The sequence below is a fragment of the Columba livia genome, chromosome 3 (genome assembly GCF_036013475.1).
Source record: "Columba livia isolate bColLiv1 breed racing homer chromosome 3, bColLiv1.pat.W.v2, whole genome shotgun sequence".
NCBI classification, from domain to species: domain Eukaryota; kingdom Metazoa; phylum Chordata; class Aves; order Columbiformes; family Columbidae; genus Columba; species Columba livia.
In genome coordinates, this window is record NC_088604.1 from 6,371,169 (window position 1) to 6,390,547 (window position 19,379).

General features: G+C 42.3%; 1 protein-coding gene across 6 annotated transcripts in view; it reads left to right on the plus strand.

Moving 5' to 3' along the window:
- RUNX2 (RUNX family transcription factor 2) overlaps positions 1-19,379 on the plus strand; it is a 228,372-nt gene that overhangs the window by 78,769 nt on the left and 130,224 nt on the right. The gene's annotated exons all lie outside the window — the stretch shown is intronic.

The following is a 19,379-nucleotide window of genomic DNA, read 5'->3' on the forward strand; positions in this document are numbered from 1 at the left end:
CGTATGGGTATCACTGATGAGCCAGTTCTGGAGTTTTTTCTTAATCTAACAAGAACAACCCATTTTAAATTGATTGGATTAACCAGATATAGCTGTATTTAAATTACATTTAGAGATTAAGATTCATTTGATGGATAACCACATTAAAAAAATCTCTACAATGGAAGCATCTCAAATAATTATTTTGCCTTTGATCTGCACATACAAATGAGACCTTTAAGGAGCTTTTGTGGAGTTTGGTTTAAAATACCACAAAGAGAGATGAAGTAGAAAGACGCAGACAATTCAGGCAGTAAAGTATTTCTCGTGCTAATACACGCTGCAGCGTCACCTCCTCTTACACTGAGAGACAGGAACCAAAATCCCTCTGGAAGAACCATCCAGGTTGTAGAGTTTCACCTTCAATAACAGGGAAAAAGCAAGTAGCTATGGATGAATTTCATTCTGTAGATGCTTGAATTGCTACCTGCTCACAGGTGAGGTGTCTGTCTGTCACAGTGAGGGGATTTTTGTCCTGTCTCCTCTCCCGAGCTGAACCATTTCCAGTTTTTAATTTTCACCTGCAGCTCTGTGTAGCTTACTCAGAGATGCTGAACAAACTGCTTTCATGGAGTAAAAACCAGGGAATAAGTTACATATCATTTAGCTGTTCCCATTTGGCGGCTGCTTCCGTGTGTTGAGGCATCCACAGAAGTGGAAATCTTCCATTAGAGGACACGGCTGCTGTGAAAGAGCAGAGCGCTTTGGAAATGATGCGGAGAACAGCATGGGCTGCTCTGTGTGGCATGGAAAGGGAGCCTGCTTGCATTGGGACTCACCATTTTGTTGGTCAGTGCATTAAGAGTGAGGCTGTGTTCACATAACTTAAGATTTTCAAGTTCTGCTGGACTTTTTTAGTTTAGAGCTGTAAGGCAGTCTTCTTTGATACCTACCTGCTACTCTCATTGAATAGCTGAATCTAGGGATGCTCTATGTTTCTTATTTGAGCTTGTATTTCCGCTTGAATTTCAGTATTTTGGTTAAATACTTGCTGAAGTAAGGGGTCAGTTTGTTTCTGCATGTTCTGTTATCGCAGTCTGATGCTTTCAAGGCTATGGTGTAAAAGGCGTTTAGACAAGGTTCTTGGGGATGTGGTCTAGTGCTAGAGTTAGGTTGTGGTTGGACTCGATGATCCTGAGGGTCTCTTCCAACTGAAACGATTCTATGATACGTCTAGAATGACTTATTAAATTTGAATTTTCAGGGAAAGCGTCGCTCTGGAAGAGATACTGTGGAGTTTCAAGAAGTACTTTTTGAATTTCACTGTTTCCCTCTAAGAGCCCCTGAACTCATGTAGATTTATTACTGTTTGGTAGCAATCGCTCAAGAAGTGTATCTGGCATTTATGTTGCAAAAGGAAAATTAGGTGGCTGGGGGCAATAAGGAGTTCAGGTTAAGGAGCGTCTCTGATAGCAGATGTGTTTTTCTTAACAAATTATGTATCGGCAAATAGTGCCCCTCTCTGCCAGGATCTGTATTTCACTTCGACATCTCAGGCACGTTATCCTAGTTTTCCTCTCTCTGGCAGCTCAACCAGAGCTGTCACATCACAAACAACTTTTTTCTTAATATACACATCTGGCGTTGGCAGTTGGACCAACTTCATAAGAGCACATGATCATCATTCATTACAAGATTAAAAAGTACCCCATGGCATCATTGATGTTTTTTAACTTTGATCTTTTGCAGTTGTGATTCATCTCAGTTATAAAACTTCCCTTTAAAGGAACACAACCGATGACTTATTAGAACCTTCATTCTAAGTAGCGTAAACATAAAATTATGCACATCTTTACAAAATGTCATTTACTTTGTTGCCAGCTTATCATTTTAAGACATGACATCATGCTTCAGATCGTGAATTTGTAAGGCTTGTTTTTAGGCAAGGCACTCTGACCTTCTGCTGGCAAGCCGACTCGAGCGAGCGCTGCCTCCCTTCCAGCGGCAGCAATACCCGTGACGGATATCACGAACATTTAGAGCCTGATTTCGAGGGTGCTGAGTAGTCGTGGCACGTGGTGAGTCCAGTTGGTGTTCCGGATGCTCAGCACTTCAGAAAGTCAGGTTCTTAAATGTAAGTGGCATTTAGTCGTATGAAACATCTGCTTGTAGAAGCTTGCTGCCTTGCCTCTCTGTTATTATTTTAAAATATTTTAATAGAGACGGTAATGTCAGGTTGCTCTGTTAGGAAAGCCTCCCTATTTCTACATGAGAAAAGGTCTTCTGATGATCTTTTCCTTGCAAAAGATTATTTTTAATTACCGATTTCAGTCTATCTAGATTACCATCCAGGGACATCTGCTGTGTTGCACAGTCTTTGTGCTGGATTGACACAGCACGTTGCACTCTGACTGAAGGAATCAAGAGACTGGGCTGTATAAGATCTTTGGGAATCATTGGGAAATCCTGCTAATATTTTTTTCTCCTCATATCCAGTATAAAACCTCTGCCCTATGCACATCTCAGCCAGCAGAGCTGCCTTTCAGGGCTGGAAGAAGTTTTCCAGAGCAATAAGTTGTCATGAGGTCATAACTGACTGACAGATAACAAGATACCACTGTAAAAGAATTGAAAGAAGAAGAAAAACTAGAATAACACCTCCCCCCCCGAAATGTTTACCTAAGCCCATCTTTAATGCTTTTGCCTTATCTCATTACAAACACAGAATTAATTATTTGACATTCCATATTGGTACTTTTGAATAGGAAACATGTCCTCCTTTCTGGCTACTTTTGGTAGAAATTCAGGAGGGAAATCTTGAGGAAACAGGGAGAAGAAATGTATATATTTTTGTATTTTGCTGGGCTTCTGAAAACTTTAGTTTGTCCCTAATTAAAGGTAGTCTCCAAAGTCACCAACCAGAAGTTTCCTTATCAGCTTGAATGGAAAAGTGGTTCTGAATCATTTCGGTAGGAGAAAACTGCTGTGTTCCATTCAGCTCCTGAATATTTCTCTGCTTGCAAGGTGCACACGTGATGCAAGGTATGAGCAAACATCGCCTTTTTGTCTGTGCACGCTGCAGAAACCAGCGAGAGGTTCTGCTCAGCCTCTGTATTAACCGTTTGGCCGACCTGGCTTGTAAAAAGCAAGTAAAGCGACTGAGATTTTTGAGATTTCTCGACTTAAAACCATAACAGGCTTTAGGAAGTTTTCCCTCTTTTCTTTCAAAGGCGGAGGGTGGAGGGATAAGTCTGGAGCTGGTGGAATGTGCTTTGGAGTAGAACAGCTTTAAATCTTTCAGGTTTTCTTTAATTTTTTCTTCTTTCTTTCTTTTTTTGTTGACTGCCTGTCAGGAGCTGGGCGGGTGGCCAAGCAGGAAATGACACATCGAGAGGCATTTGTGTTGTGCAACATTTTGTGGAACTGATGCAAGGATACATTGTCTGTTTACGCATTCCTCTGCTAACAGCCTGCATGGCAGTAATTTTATTCAGGGACACATGGCATGCTGCAGCAAGGAGCTAGATCCTTAACATCTCTTTATGCAGAATTATCACAGCAGTTAAAACACGCTGTGTGTCCCCTATTTAGAATATTCTCTGGCTTGCCTTCAAAAACCACTCTACCAGCCCCGCTTCATTCCCAAGAATATATTGATTTGACTGTGGCTTGTTGGTAAATTGGGGCAGTGCAGAGGGAGGCAGAGTTTGCAGAAGAGGAGGAAATTTTACAGGCAGGTCTTCCTTTGTGCGTGTTCTTCATGCTGTAAATGTAATGTCGCAGTTTTCTCGAGCGAGCGCCAAATACGGCAGTTTGCATCCGCGCGCTTTGGCACACCGAGGAGGTTTTTAATTAAAAGTCAATGCGAAATACCCTGAGATGTGATGAACAAGTCCTGGGTTTTCATCCAAACCGAAGTCAGAAAATCTGTGACTTGCACAGAGCGGCAAATTTCTGCTGCGATGGGTTATTCTGGATCTCCCCCAGCATCAGCGGGAGCAGAGGACGGCAGAGTGGGCGGGTTGGTGGTTTGCGAGTTGCTCTAAATGACTTAGTAAAGCTTAATGTTTGCGTTATAATGCCCCTTTGTAAGAAACGAGGCAAAATGTGATTATACAGCCAAAGAAATGTTCATCGTGGCTACGCTGGGGGGGTTAGGTTCTTTTCTGTCTGTCATTGGCATATTTGAGCATGACCACAGTCCACTTACAGGCTGGGACCTAATCTCCTGTGCTCAGGTCCCCAGTGAGACATCGTGGTGTTTCTGATTTCAGTGCTACACCGCCAGGTCCTATTTGCAGTGTCAAATGCAAGACATCAGCGTTTCACTCGCTATCGTTTGCTGCTGGTTTATTTTTTGCAAATGTGTAATTTCACAAAACCGTACGAGATGGGGCTGGAACTCCTCAGTGTTCCCAGAGGCTGTAAGAAGGTGGTGGGATGATTCAGGTGTTCCTCATCAAAGGTAACAGACATTGTATGTGCTAGTGGTTTAAGGTTACGTTTGAGATGAGTGTGTAACCCACAGAGCCGGGCTTCGTACAGTTACCACGATGCACGTCCCTGGAACAAGGTGCCCAGGAGGCTGGTGCGTGTGGGAGCTGCATCCTAAGGACCAGTTCTTGTTTTTTCCACTGAGGTTGGATTGGGGCTGGTACATAAAACCTCATCATCTGAGGAACAGACTGAGAGTAAAAATAATTTATTTCGAGGTAATCATAACTTTTATCTGCTGGTGTAGTGTGTAGCTTAAGATGAAAGCGAAACCTACTTAGTTCGCTCCTGGCTTGAGTTCCTACGCTGCAGTTCTGAAACCTCAGGGGTCTACGTGACACCAGCTGACTCTCTTCATAGGAGGATATTGTTGCTCAGGGAGGTGGCAGAGTGACCATGTATTCACTGTTACAGTGTGAGGGAAGAGGTCTTTAGAAGATTATATCAGATAAATGTGCAAATCTGAGCATAAACCCATTCCCTAAGATATCCTCACTAATAGTAACGCAGTCTCAGTTTGTATTTGTCAACAGAACAGATTGTTTCCATCCCATAGTGGAGGGAAAACGGCTTCCAAACAGTCTATTCTTAGTACGTTTGGCATGTAAGATGAGCATCACGGTGCTTTTTGGATATTGCAGCTATTGCTGTTTGTATTCAAAAGTGCCCTCCAAGTTACAAATAAAATCATGGCCCCACTGTGCTATGTTTGTGCTGTGTAGTTGTATGATAGGAGAGCTTTGCCCTAAATAGCTCACAGTCTTCATTAAAAATACAGATGAGAAAAGGGGTTACAACTAAACAAATTAAGTCAACAATGTGAGTTCCCTCTGTATCTCCATACAGCACAACTATGAAGAAAGGAAAAGTGAAAGACCTTTTTGTAAGTCTGTGACTCTACTGCATGTAGATATTGTGGAGGAAAATGGTATAAAAAGGCATTAAAGTAGCTTTCCCAAACCATTTTGTTCCATACTTTCCTGCCAAGAGGACTTACACTCTTGTATGCCTTTGCTTTTGTGATGCATTTAGTTTGTTGCTAATAATATAAGCATTTTTTTCTCACACTTCAGTGGAGCACTTCTACCTCTTCATCCACGTTCCAAAGTGGGTTGGGAAGCAGGGAGCAGTGTGCATATATTTGGGAGATGCTAGATCAGATTTGTGTAAGTAGAATACTTATGTAGCTCTTCCTTGCTGGCAATCCCCAATTTCTTTATCAATTTTGTATTAAATTTATTTTTCATCTCCCTACAAACTTCTTTCTCCACTGAAACATGGCCATCCCAGACATGAAACACAGATGCTGATTTAACCAGACAAGGAATGCAGAAGAGGAAATGAGGAAGAATATCAGACTTAATTGAAACTTCAGGGGAAGAAACTTAGTAATGATCTCATGCTGCAGTATGTTTGGGATGCCGAAAGCCTAACTGCTAGGAAGAACTGGGTTTCTTAACACATTTGTCTGCTCAGATCTCCTGTTGTATATCCCATCTACAGCAGACCAGCTTACTCAGCACAATGGTGGTTCACTGTTGACTGAGTGTGGTTTTCAGCTCTCCAAAAATAAGATGTGTAGGGTAGGTTTCCTCTGAAGTGAATGAGGAGACACAGGCACTTGCAGAGAGTGATTCATCCCACCCCTCTTGATGCCTATCTAAGAGTGCAAAGAATTGCCCTTTCGAGCTATCCATCCCTTTCCCTTGATTATAAATGGAGGCTCGATGACTAGCCTAGACTAGGCACCCTGGTTTTGGGATGGCTGAAAGCAGATGAGATTAGAAGATACTGTAGTCTTAAGGTTTATCCAGTGACTGCTGTGAAATCCAGTCAGCCTCCGTTGGCTTTAAAGCAGGTAGCTCAGGTAGCTCAGGTAGCGGTAGTGCAGTCACAGATACATGGAGCCCAGCCTGGATTAATCAGTTATTTGCCCAGCTTCTTGTGTGGATGCTTTGTCTTCGGTTAAAATGTGAACAGTCCATGCTACATTTCTGACAATGGAAGGAGTTGTCTAAAGCTGACTTAGAAGTGTTTGTACAGCTGCCGTAATGACTGCAATAGACACACACCTTCCAAAATGATGCTGTCTACTAAGGCATCATTATCACATCTTGTGGGATTTTGGTAGTCGAGTGCTGCTCAGGTCCTGCTCACTTTGGCTTGTGTGAACTGCTGAGATTAAAACTCAGATTATTTAGCTGTAGGCGTAATATTCAATAAGATTCTCACCCGAACTGGAATACTGCAGCTGCATGAGAAACAGTATAAAGATGATAATACACTTTATAGGTGTTACTTAAAGGTGAAGAATATTGGGGAGCACTGGAAAATACTCTATGTTTCCAATGTTCCTGTTTCACATCAGAACATATGAATTGTTCCTTCCTTATCCAAACTTAGCATGCTGCCCATTCTCCTTTGGTTCTGAGATGTAATCTTTCCCACAGTGTGGGAAGGCAAACCCTTTTACCCGATTATTGCCGGCATTTTCTTTCCTTCCCTTGCTGTTCAAACTCTTCTATGTGCATTTTGTGAACTTTACTCCAACTTCCTAATACCCTGCTGGTCTAGTAGCCCTGCTAATTTAAATTCAGGATGCCAAACAGGTATTAATCAGGGTGCTTACAAGTGTAGGATCTGCTTCCTGCGTGTCTATGATCCATGTGAGTAATGCCAATTAGTTGTCTGCTTCCTTATATATTCGTGCGTTTTCTCATTCTTGCATTCCCACAGTAGTAGACGTGGTCTTAAATATCACGTGCGGTCAGAGGCGCTTGATGGTGTTTTGTTTCATTGCTCTTCGAGCTCAACAGGAAAATCATCACCTCCACAAGCACAGAAATGTGCTGTGGAAGAAATGGATGAGTCCAACTCTAGCATTTGTAATTTAAATTGCTAGAAACAGCGGTCTAGCTCATTATATTCCAGAGTATCGCTTCACATGTCACGAGATATGTAGACAATTATATACGGCAGTTGCACGTTGGTGCAGCGTTTTGAAAATACAGGCCTGTGTTTCTCAGTAGTATAGAAGCTGGAAAAGAATAGAGACCTAGAAATACCATACACAGTTGCTGTGTGGTACAAACCACTGGTTAGGAGTACGTAGGGTATTATCCATGGAATATATATATCTTTTATTTTTTTTTGCATGAGTATGTATGTAAACAAGAACCCAGATTCAGATCCTTAGACAACAATACACTTCAATTAATTCAATTTATCTAGTTAACGTATCAGTTTAGACATATGAAATGTGATAGAGTTGGTTCCAGGTTTCTAAGATACCAATTAAATTACTTGAATTTTTCATTCCTTGGGTTTCTTATCGTCATGAGCTCTAGATTTTTGGAACATACTTTTTGCTTTCACGCTGGGCACTCTTTGGCTTTGATGATCTGGGATATGGGTCCAGTTCTACTTTTAGTCTATTTTAATGTCTTTGAACAATTATCTATAAACCAATGCTGTAATAAAATTACCACCTCTGTAGACAGAAGCGTTGACTATAGAAGAGGGCTCAGCGATAGAGCTGTGAATTATTCAGTGTTTTAATTCATTAGCTAAGCAGTCAAAATGAAAACGGGTGAAATTTTCAGAGATGCGCATGGTGGATTGACTGTCCTCAGCTGTAGTTGTTTAAAAGCTGAATATGATGTGTCAGTGAGTTGTCTGTGGCCTGTGGCAGTTAAAAGAGATGTATGCAGGTGTCAGAGCTGGTTTATCCCACCATAAGTATTTACAAGTGCCAGAGCGCAGTGATGGTGAGCTCTGACTGCAGAGGGGACACGGAGCAACGTGGACCTAGAAAGAGTTCAGAGAAGGGCAACGAAGCTCGTGAGGGGTCTGGAGCACAAGTCTGATGGGGAGAGGCTGAGGGAACTGGGGCTGTTCAGCCTGGAGTAAAGGAGGATGAGAGGAGACCTTATTGCTGTCTACAACTACCTGAAAGGAGGTTGTAGCATGGAAGGGGTTGGTCTCTTCTCTCAAGTAGCAAGTGATAGGTTGAGAGGAAATGGCCTCAAGTTGCACCAGGGGAGTTTCAGATTGGTTATTGGGAAAAATTTCTTCATGGAAAGGGTTGTCAGGCACTGGAACAGGCTGCCCAGGGAAGTGATGGAGTCACCATCCCTGGAGGGGTTTAAAAGGCGTTTAGACAAGATTCTTAGGGACATGGTTTAGTACTAGATTTAGTTATGGTTGGACTCAGTGATCTTGAGGGTGTCTTCTAACCGAAATGATTCTATGATTCTATGCTCTAACCACAGGGCTGGTGCTCAGTGCTGTGCAGATACCTGCATCGGCTGTGAACAAACGACCTGGCTTACTGTCAACTGCAGCAGCATATGCTTTTAAATCCTTCTTTATACTCCTTTTTATTGTTCTTTAAACCTTCTAAAGGGGGATTTAGTGCATGCTTTTTTAACAGCCTCACTGAAGGGCTGCTTTCTGAAGTTTGTTACAATTCATCATGTTGGTGCACCCCTCCTCGTTTGACATAAATAACCACTCTGTGATCTTTTATGTTTTCCTCTTCCATGCCTGCTTGGTTCAAACTCTTGGGCACTCCGTACAGAAGTATGCATCCTGGTTTAAAATGTGATGTGCTTGTTACTGTTCCTCTCCTAAAAGTAGTGGCCCCTACAGCTCAGCAGTCATCTAGCGTATATATGTGATCCTCACCAGCTTCACAGCAGAGTCATACAGTTTAATTAGCCTTCATGTTTTACTCTGGAAGAGTAAGCCCAGGTTATGCCTACTAGTGCCATGAAGAGGTCTCACACAGCACTATTTGTTGCCTGTGGTATGACACACAGTCATAACCAGCCCTGAGATCTAGGACAGTAGAATTACAGCAGACTCAGTATTTAGGTAGGGGTTGTGCTTTGTATTTTTGCAAACTACCAACCTGTGTTAGTAGTTTCACTCTTCTCGATCTTTGGTGTTCCTGAAAGATGGCAGCAAAAGAGAAACCTGACGGTATTGGCTTGTAGAGATACTCTTTATTATAGACAAGTGGGAAAGAGCAGGAACGACTTGGTGCTTGCAAAATTCAGTTAACAGTGGCTATTCTTTAGGCCCAGCTCAAGGATGAAGGAAGCTTTCTGGGAAGCATGTTTACTTCTGTGTGGGATGCAAAGTAAACACCTCATTAACTATATACATGCTGTGCAACATTAAGAATTAAAAGGAGAACTGTTTTTCTCTAGTGACTTGGTGTAAAGGGGAATAAACAGTAGATTTAAGGTATGTAACAAGGGAATACTTACACATCAGATAAATAGTGTGTTAGCGTAGGAGAAATAGATCTTTTTGATTAAAGGGCAGATACCTCTAGCTCTAAGTCTTACTTTATGCATATGCTAGACAAAAATTACAGTAGGAAAAGCCCGTGTCTTAGCACTCAGAATTGCTAAATGCCAAGATTACAGTTATCAGTCCAACTTTAATTCATGGCTCTTATGTATGTGTGACAAAACAGTCCTCACCATAAGAGCATGTGCTGATTTATCCACAGGCCAGCAATGTCCTGTGGGGTAGACCATGGCCACTTACTCTAATTTGTTAGAGATCTAACAATATATAGTGTTTTATGTGTTGAAAATGCTGCTCTCAGGTTGAGTTAGTGGTGAATGGTCAGTGCTTCTGAGGAGTAAATCTGAAGGTCTCATACCAGGCACTGGGAAAAGTATGAACACACAGTGAATCTGATCTGAGAACTCTTTGTTTTATGCAACTTAACTACTGTCACAACAAAAAATCATGTGGCAGGAGCATAAAATCTGTGGGTCAGGAATCAGCTACCTTTGCCAAGCTGTAATAAAAGCTTTTAGTTGATAAAATCTAAGGAATTACCATTCCATGAAATTTTATTTTTGAAAGTTTTGTCATTTTACCAAATCTGGATGGATTACCATGGAGATTCTGAAAAAAGAGCCAACCTGCTGAGCCAAGTTTCGAATCTCTGCTCCAAAATACAGCAACAAAAAAGCTCCCTCAAGAAAAGATTGCCAAAAATGTTTTTCGAGGTGCTGTGTTTTCCCTGAGCTAACTCATTTCCAGGAATGTCCGCGCTGCTTTGGTTGAAATTGAAGAAATGTTCTTTACTCATGCAAGAAAAAATGGAATGCAAACAGTCAAAGTTTGGTAAAGTTGCAAGGAACTGAAAATAGGGTCTTATAATGGGAAACGCTGGGCAACTTTAACGATAGGCAGCGCTACCAGCCCCACCTGCATATCTAATCTACTGTGGTATTAATTTGCATTGAGGAATAATCTATTCGCTTCAATGGAAATCCTGCATAGAAAATTAATTCGGTGGTTGGCAAGGTCTCCTGGTGGGCTGCAGCAGCTCTGGTGTTGACTTCAACAGGTTGGGTCTTTGGCTGGTGACCAACAGGCGATGGGTGAGGTGCCATCTCCACCAGCACAGGAGAGCACAATGTCACTCCTACCTGCTTGCCAGGGACGTGTTGGAGATGGCAACAGCCTTTGTAGAAGATGAAACGAGGGCCACCGCAGCCTGCAGAGGCTCTGGAGGCGTTGCAGGTTAGAAGGCAGCGTGCCTCCAGGCACCAGCATTTGGCAGGACTCTCCTTCCCCACCCTAAGCCTCTTCAGAGGTGTAATTTGGTGTGCGTACACTTCAACTGAATTGGCACGGCCTGCCCAGACGTTGCAGGCTGTAACACACACTGAGTGCGAGCTGAGAGAAGTTTGGGTGGCAGAGCAGGGTGCGGAGCTGGACCTCGTCTCTGAGAGCACTTCTGCACCTCAGTCTCCCTTTGCCACACTGAGAGAGCCAGTGCGGGCCATGATGCTTCTGAAAATAGTATTTTTAGGCAAAAGACTCTCGTGTTTAAGAACAACAACCACAGGAAATTAACATTGAAACCCTCTACCCCCAACTCTGCCCTAAATAGCTCTCAGTGCTGGCTGTGCCCGGCTGTCTGAGTCCCCTTTAGCTCAGGCAACAGGCAGCCACAACCTCTGTCCAGCCACCATCCAGACCTCAGGGTGGGCACAATCCAGTGTGGTGCTGTGTAAAATCCAGGGGAAATAAACAGTCCTTCTGCAAAAATACGATGGGTGATAGGTGCATCCAGAGGCAGAGTCCGTGATGGTTTGGGTACGTCAGCCAGTGAAAGAACACTTGTTTTTACCTTCTTCTATTTTATGCGACTCAGAGCTGCTGAAGATGTTGGGCCTGTTTAAAACCAGTGACGAGAGATGTTTTAACAGGTTTGTAAATTGGAGGAGCTGATCAGCAGCAGTCAGTGATGCAAGTTACAGTTGAAATCTGCTCCTGTGTAGAAATCCTTCCCTCCTGTGTAAAACACACAATCTCTTATTTTGGAGCTGTTTCAAGAAATGGCGCTGCAGGGAGCAAGCTCCTTGTCGAGTGGTTTGCCATTCGCTGGGACAGGGATGAGCAGTCTGCTGTGTGTTTTTTTTTTATTTTAAATTAAAACAACCAGAGAGGAAGAGTGTCCAGGGAAGGCCACAAAAAAGATCCAAGGCTGGAACAACTCTGCTGGGAGAACAGGCTGAGAGAGTTGGGGTGTTCAGCCTGGAGAAGAGAAGGCTCCAGGGAGACCTTATTGTGGCCTTTCAGTACTTTAAAGTGTCCAATAAGAAAGATGGGGACAGACTTTTTAGCAGGACCTGTCGCCATATGACAAGGGCTGATGGTTCTAAACTAAAAAAGGGGAATTTCAGGTTAGATATGAGGAAGAAACTTTTTACACTGAGAGTGAAAAAACACTGGCCCAAGTTGCCCAGAGAGGTGGTGGATGCCCCATCCCTGGAGACATCCCAGGCCAGGCTGGACGGGGCTCTGAGCAACCTGATCTGGGTGAAGATGTCCCTGCTCATGGCAGGGGTGGGACTGGTTGAGCTTTGAAGGTCCCTTCCAACCCAAACTATTCTATGATAACAGTTTTTCAAGACAGATTTCAGTGCTGAGCAAAAGGCACCTTCACAGATAGCTTCATTACTCTCACTGCTACAACTTTAAACTTTTCCCCATGTCTTTTACTATCACGGTGTTCCCATCCTTGAGAGCCAAGCAGCTTGAGAGCTAAAAGAGAAGCATTGTCAGGAGGGTGATTAAAGCAGGGATTGATGCAGCTGGGAGACAGGGTTGAGTCACCTCTCTGGGCCTCTGCGTTACTGTTATGTCAGACACAGTAGCTTTACCATGAACGGTGAGTTTATGCCTTTTTTATTGTCTCATGCTGCCAGAAAATGTTGACCCCAGCGTATCCACACTGTGCAAGCAGTCAGCGGTGGAGGGCAGCACGCTCCGAAAACCCTTTATGTTCTCTCTTTAATTTGTCACTTATGGGTCATATCTTTTTACATTTACATTTTTAAATTAGTTCAGTGTGCCCTGAGCTTCAGTTCCAGAATCCACGCTGAAAATTTCCCAACTTTACGAGTTATTAAAAAAATTCCAAAACCCCTCACTTAATTTACGTTCAGCATGCAGAACAACTTAGTTACGAGAAGTCATGAGAAGGCTTCACATTTTTATAAGGACATGAGTTTGGGGAGAGATTAGGTTTTAGGGATCATATGCAACAAGAACAATTGCGTATACTTGGTGATCTCTTCAAAGAGGATACTGTCAAGTGAAATTTGACCCAAAATTTAAAAGAAAAGGAAGAAGAAGGGTTTGGCATAAAAAAAACAATTTGGTCAAAATAAAATGATTCTTCCAATACAAATTCCCTTAAAAGTAAAGCCAGACTCAGCGAATACTTGAGATCTCCCATATGGACTATAGAATAGTTTTACATTGGAGCACAATGCAGTTTTTTGGAGTGCATTTGAAACTGCTTCTGTTTTGGAAGCCTGCTCATGTCTTGTTTGAATGACGATTTAGACTGTATATAGCAAAAAGCAATGTTAGCATATCTGGAACACCAGCATAAAGACTGTCTGTTAGAAGATTGATTTTTAAAGAGAACAAAACACTCCTACCCTATACCATTCTTTTTTCCTTTCTTTAATTCTCACATCGGGAAGTTTTGTCTGTGGCCAGATGAGTAAGGTGGGGATGTGGGAGGGTGGTTCAATGGCTGGTGCATGTGAACGTGGGTCCTCCAGGTCTGTCATCTGCCTCTGATGTCTTTATGATGTTCATCCATTTGAAAATCCCTTTAAACAGATATCCAGACTTACTGATATTAGTGGAAACTAGGTACCTCTTTCTCCTTGGCGTCAGTTCTCCTTGTGAATATATATGTATGAATATAAGTATGAATAGCAGTAGTCCCCTTCTCCAGAGGTGACATGAGTATGGGAAGATGGTGAAAATATATATTTTTTTTACCAGAATTATGTTTATAAGGCATATTCCCATGCAAGGTACATCTCAACATGAGTCAGAAAGTCTTGGTTTGCTTTGATAAATGGAAATATCTGTTTTATTTTAGTCCATCCTCAAGATGGAAAGAAGTGGGCTGCTTTTTCTATCTTGTTAGCTTGGAGCTCCATATATTGCTACTCCTTATTTGTAGTTGTAGTACATATACATAGTTGTTCCAGCCCCCAATTCCTTCAAGTCCTTGAAGACATGTAAAGATGTCTTGTAGGAGTGAGCCTGTCATTAAATCAGCCCTTATTCAGAGTTAAACACCTGGTGCTGCTTTCAGAGAACAGCAAGTATCAGGCTCTTCTAGTCCCTGCTTAGGAGCTTTACGCTAGTACAGCCAAGAGAGACAAACCCAAGGCAAAACAGAAAGTCTGAAAAGACTAAAGTCCTGGGTGGATAGATATTCTTTCTATGTTTCTTTTATACCACTGACTGTTGAATGAACACCATGCGTATGCTTTATCAGCCGTACGTTTTCTGACTTTGGGGAGTGAATCGACCACTTCTGTGCAGCCACGGGGAGGAAACTTCGCAGCCGGTGCCTCGGTGCGTGTCCGGCGGGGTGAGGAAGGCAGAGGCATCCGTAACCAAACATTTATAACCTGCTGTTTTAGCTGGAATAGGAAAACCAGCTTGACAAGAATGAACGGCTTCGCCAAGCGACATTCAGGGGAGGTTGGTGGGATTTTAAACAAATCTCCTTAAGCAAGCATGAAAACAAGCTATTTAGCGCTCATTAATGTCTCAGGTTAAACTCTTGAATAATTTGTCATGGTTTAGGCTCTTTTGGTTTCGTTGGTGTTTTTCTAGTGACTAACGAGATGACAGCTACACATGCTCCTCGGTATGCCACTGTTCACAATAGAGTTTAAAGTTGTATATTTGTTATTGATGTCATTAAAGTGATGGATTTGAGCTTGGTTTCTGAGGCAGCCGACTGAGTGGTTAGGAGTAATTTCTAGCAATGGTTTTGGAGGTTGAAACCGAAGTGTGTATAAAAGGAAATGTTTCTTCTTTTAAGCAAATAATTTGAACCCAGATGAATGAAATTTAAGCAAGTGGGCATCAACTCTGAGTTAATTTTGACATAGCTGTCTGGAAATCATCACCAATTAAAATATTTTTATGAGCTCGAATGTAGTATTGTCTTTCGGTGCTTATGTAAGAGAGGAACAAACTGCTTGTTTAACCCCAGCCTTGAGACTACTGGCCAGAATATATGCCTGGAGTCACAGCCATCTGGAGCTGTGGGGAGAACATGGGCCTTGGCAAACCTCACTTTGGGGAAGAAAGGCCATTTACCTATCTGAACTGAGAAAAAGACATAAAATCAAACAGATCGCTTGCACCGATCAGGATGTGCCGCTCATTTGAAAATGAATCTCACCAAATACAGTTACTGATAGAAAAGGCAAACATAACAGTTTGTATCTATCCCTATAGTAAAGGAACATTTCTCTAGCATGGGGACTCCTGCAAAAATACTGCAGAAGTCATTGTGAGTCTTGGATGTGCAAAGAGCAGCTCTGGAGCCCAGGAATCCTAGTTCAGAGTAAAAATGAATCCCTTGGGTTGTTATGATCAGGTTCTTTCATGTGCTCCTCCAGACTGAATAGCTGGTGAGATAGTTCCTTAATTTGTACACACACCTTTCACACCTGCACATAAAGAAAACCTTTGATGCCAAGCGCTTGATGAAACAACAAGATGACTTTGTGCTGAATTAAAAGGATAGACACCATGCTTAAATATTTGTATAGCTTTTTAGACTCTGCACATTTAAAATAATAATGAATACCCTGCCTGGTGGGGAGGAGCAGGCTCTGCATTGTGAATTTGGCCTTTTCATGAGAGCACCATTGTTTTTACATTGCAAAGGGAGTTGAAATGCTGAAGACTTGAGTATAAATGTCTGTTGCTGTGTTTCCAACCACACTCTTACTTATTCAATGAGATGGACTTTTAACATTTAAATTTTTCTTATTGGTGTTTATTGAGTTTTTGCATTTTCTTTTATTATGCTATATCATTACATATGCATATATATACATAATAGCACTGCATACTTATGAAACAGCCTATCATGAGTTTTTGTTTTCCATTCCATAATTATCATTGCTTGATTCTTGTGCAGTCGTGTATTTCTGTTATTCAGGCTCCCAACACTGCAGACACATGTTCAAATATTTCAGCACAAACAAAACTGTTTATATTTAACTTACAGAATCATTACAGCTTTGGTATGTATGCGTGGAATTTACCCTACTGTGAAGTGTTAACACTAGACCTGTGCACCACTTCAGTCTGAAAGAAGGTAGACCTGAAATTGCTCTTAATTTCAGCCTCCAGTTGAGTCCATACTGAGAAAATTTCAGGGCTTAGATGCCTGATCAAGCAACAGGGGATGTCTGTATTTCCACATGTCAGCAGAGCCACAGCAGCTACCTGGTAGGTGTTCTTGGCCCCCCATAAATGTAAGTTGATTTGATTTATCTTAGCCCCCAATAAAAGAGGCTTAGGATAAGTAGAATCACTGCACACTTGAAGCAGGCAGAGAGAACACACAGATGGTTCCCACCCAGATCCAGGACATGGTAACCTATTCCACCCCAGGAACTGGTTGTGTATCTGCATGGTCCTATACTGGCAACAGTCAGGCCAATTTTTAGATCAGCATTTAGTTTCTCTTTTAAAAATCAGTAATTGAATCCTTTAGCATAGCTGGGTTTGTTGGCTTGCATAAAAGCAGTTTGCTGGTTGTCCTGTCAGCCCCACGGCCACTGTTGCTCACAGGAGAACGGGGCTCATTCAAAACCGAATTTTATTTCTCAGCCTGGCTGGGGAGAGACTTCTTTAGAGATGCTTTGCGAGGTATTTTAGGCTCTGAATTTTACAAGTCTTGACTTCTCATATATTCTGGGTATGGAAAAATACCTTGTATTTGTTTACCTTGAACTCTATAATTCCCACAGTCTATAATATTTAGTGTATAGCAGCCAAGAGCAGATTTAAGAAATTTGCTTTTGAAATCCCCTGTGTCCTCCTGTGCTTGCTGAGGAGGGAGAAGTTGCAACACTTCTCCGGGACATAGGCAATGAGCACGACCGTGAGCTCCATGCGAAAAAGTGAGGCTGCAACATGCCTGTGGGCAGACTATCAGCCCAGCTCAGTAAGTCACAGCTTAGCATCACTTCTGGTTTTCAGTGGTAATGTTAACTCATTTATTTGTTTCAACTCAAAGTGAGTTATCCGTACTTGTACCTCTGGATTTATAACAACATGACCTTAATCTACCCTTCCTTAACATATTATCACCCTCCTTAGACAAGGGATTTGGGAAAGTGGTGAGTTTGTTTTTTCCACCTTCTGCAGCCCCTTTGAATGGGTAAGATTTCCAGTTCCTTAACTTGTAATCCTCTGCTCGGGTCTGTTCCTCTACTCTGTGTTTGCAATGGTCTAGTAAGTGGTGTCTGTCTCCATACTAACCTTTTGGTGTCCCTAATGACATTTGTTTCTTATATGTAAATACCAGTGATCCATGGATGTTCATAAACATGCATATCCATGGGGATGCTCCCATCTTTTTCCTGAGGATTAAGATAAGATTTTTGTGAGGGAGGAAAAGTGAAGATGGTAGGTCAGCTCCATCCCGAGCTCAAGTGGACTTGACATTCAGCATTTCTTATGGCCGTGTTCATTGGGGGAACATGATGGCAGAACCTATTACAGATACGGCAGGAAAGGCAGAAGATGTCAGAGTGGAGGCATCTGCTGAAAGTTCCTTAGCCTCCCGCATGTCCCCAGGGAAATCAGGAAATATATGAGCCCTGTAGACTGGTGTGACAATATATCCATGCCAGGGGAGGGCACATCGCTTTGCTTAGCACATCAGGAATAATCTCAGAGGCTGGGGGACCTGGAGGCTCCTTGAGCCTTCTCTTCCACCCATGACTGTCCTGTCTGGGGAAGACACCTTTCCCCAGTGCTCCTCTAATCAGTATTGGTCAAAATGAGTTGACTTAACACAGTCCTGCTCCAAATCGGCAGTAGCTGCAGTGGAAGATGAGTGATTGCCAGCAGAGAAAGGCCAAGTGTGATCACCTCATCATCTGGCACAGCTGCAACCTGCAGAGGCCACATGAACAGAGCCCTGATTATGTTGGACTCGGTTGCCCCCATCCTGACAGCACATCCCAGCTCCGTGATGCAAGTCGGGCTGCAATGTGGACGGTGACTGGGTTTTAATTAAACTTCTCGCAGAGATCGGCTTCTGCTTTGGGAACAGAAAGTGAGCTCCGAAAAGAGTCAGTTCCCGTTAGCTAAGCACCTAAGCAAGATTTATTATTTAAAGCGTTAGTTAAAAATTTATAGTTTGTTAGGCAAGGAATATGTTAGTCTGAATGAGCTCTACAACACTCTCAGAAAACCCTGAAAACGGAGGCTTCTCCTGGAAATACTGGCAGTCTGCTAGCCACAAACCTGCTGCTGCAAGACCGACTTGGTCATTTCTTCCCTAAGGGGGAAAAAATAATTGAGATCTATGAGAGGGGAGAAAAACCTCCAGGCAATTTTAATCTGGAATTCTTCAGCCTGACATTAATGAGAATTTTTATTTTTTTTGCCAGTTTTTGGCCAATTCATTTCTGCATTACAGACAGTATTGAATTGTCGTTTGTGAAAAGTTTGGCTTGATGCATTTCTAAATGCAAGGTACCAAAGCAGTCACTGTGAAATCCTGTTTCACTTTGGCTCAGAGTATTGCAATAACCTTTTTTGTTGTCTTTTGCAATTAATAACTTACTTTTCTGTCACTTCTCCTTACTGCCCAGATAAATATTTCTGAAATGGAGCCTCTCGTATTTGCTGACCTTGTCTTTCATTAGCAACAGTGAACACGTGGCAGCAATTTGGGATGCCATGTGTGTTTCTCTGTGTGTTACTGTCCAGCACGTCCCTCCCATTTGTGGAAGCAGAAAAGCTCAGGTAGAAAACCTGTGGAAATGGTGAATTCTCTCCTCTTGCTGTGTTATTTGTAACTATGCTTCTGCTGTTCCTCATGTTGGCCAGGGTGCAACCACAGAGTAAAGGGTATTTGGTATAGCCAAGGTGTAAATAACTTCTCCAGTAGCATACCAGTATCTAAAGGCTTTTACAGTTCACAGAGAAGCAGGACAGATTATTAAAGTTGTGGTTTTTGAGAACGTAGACTTGAATGTCTCGTGCTGTTTTAGCTAGAGAAGTGAAAGGTTAGTGAATGGGAAGAGGGAAGAGCACCAAAAACTATGTATACGAAGAGAAGGAGGGAAAAAGTTAGGAACAAGAGACATCAAAGAGGAAATGTTTACTGGTCTCTGTTGGGTTCTTTTTGGGAGGAAACTGACAGAAAATTTACAAAAAAAGGGAGGGAAGGACAAAAAATGGATTAGGTTTATAAGGGATCAAATGGGGAAAAAGGTGGGAAAGAAATATGTGAATACAATTTCTTTGTGCTGCTGGCTGATAAATTATTTCCCTTGTAGTTGCTC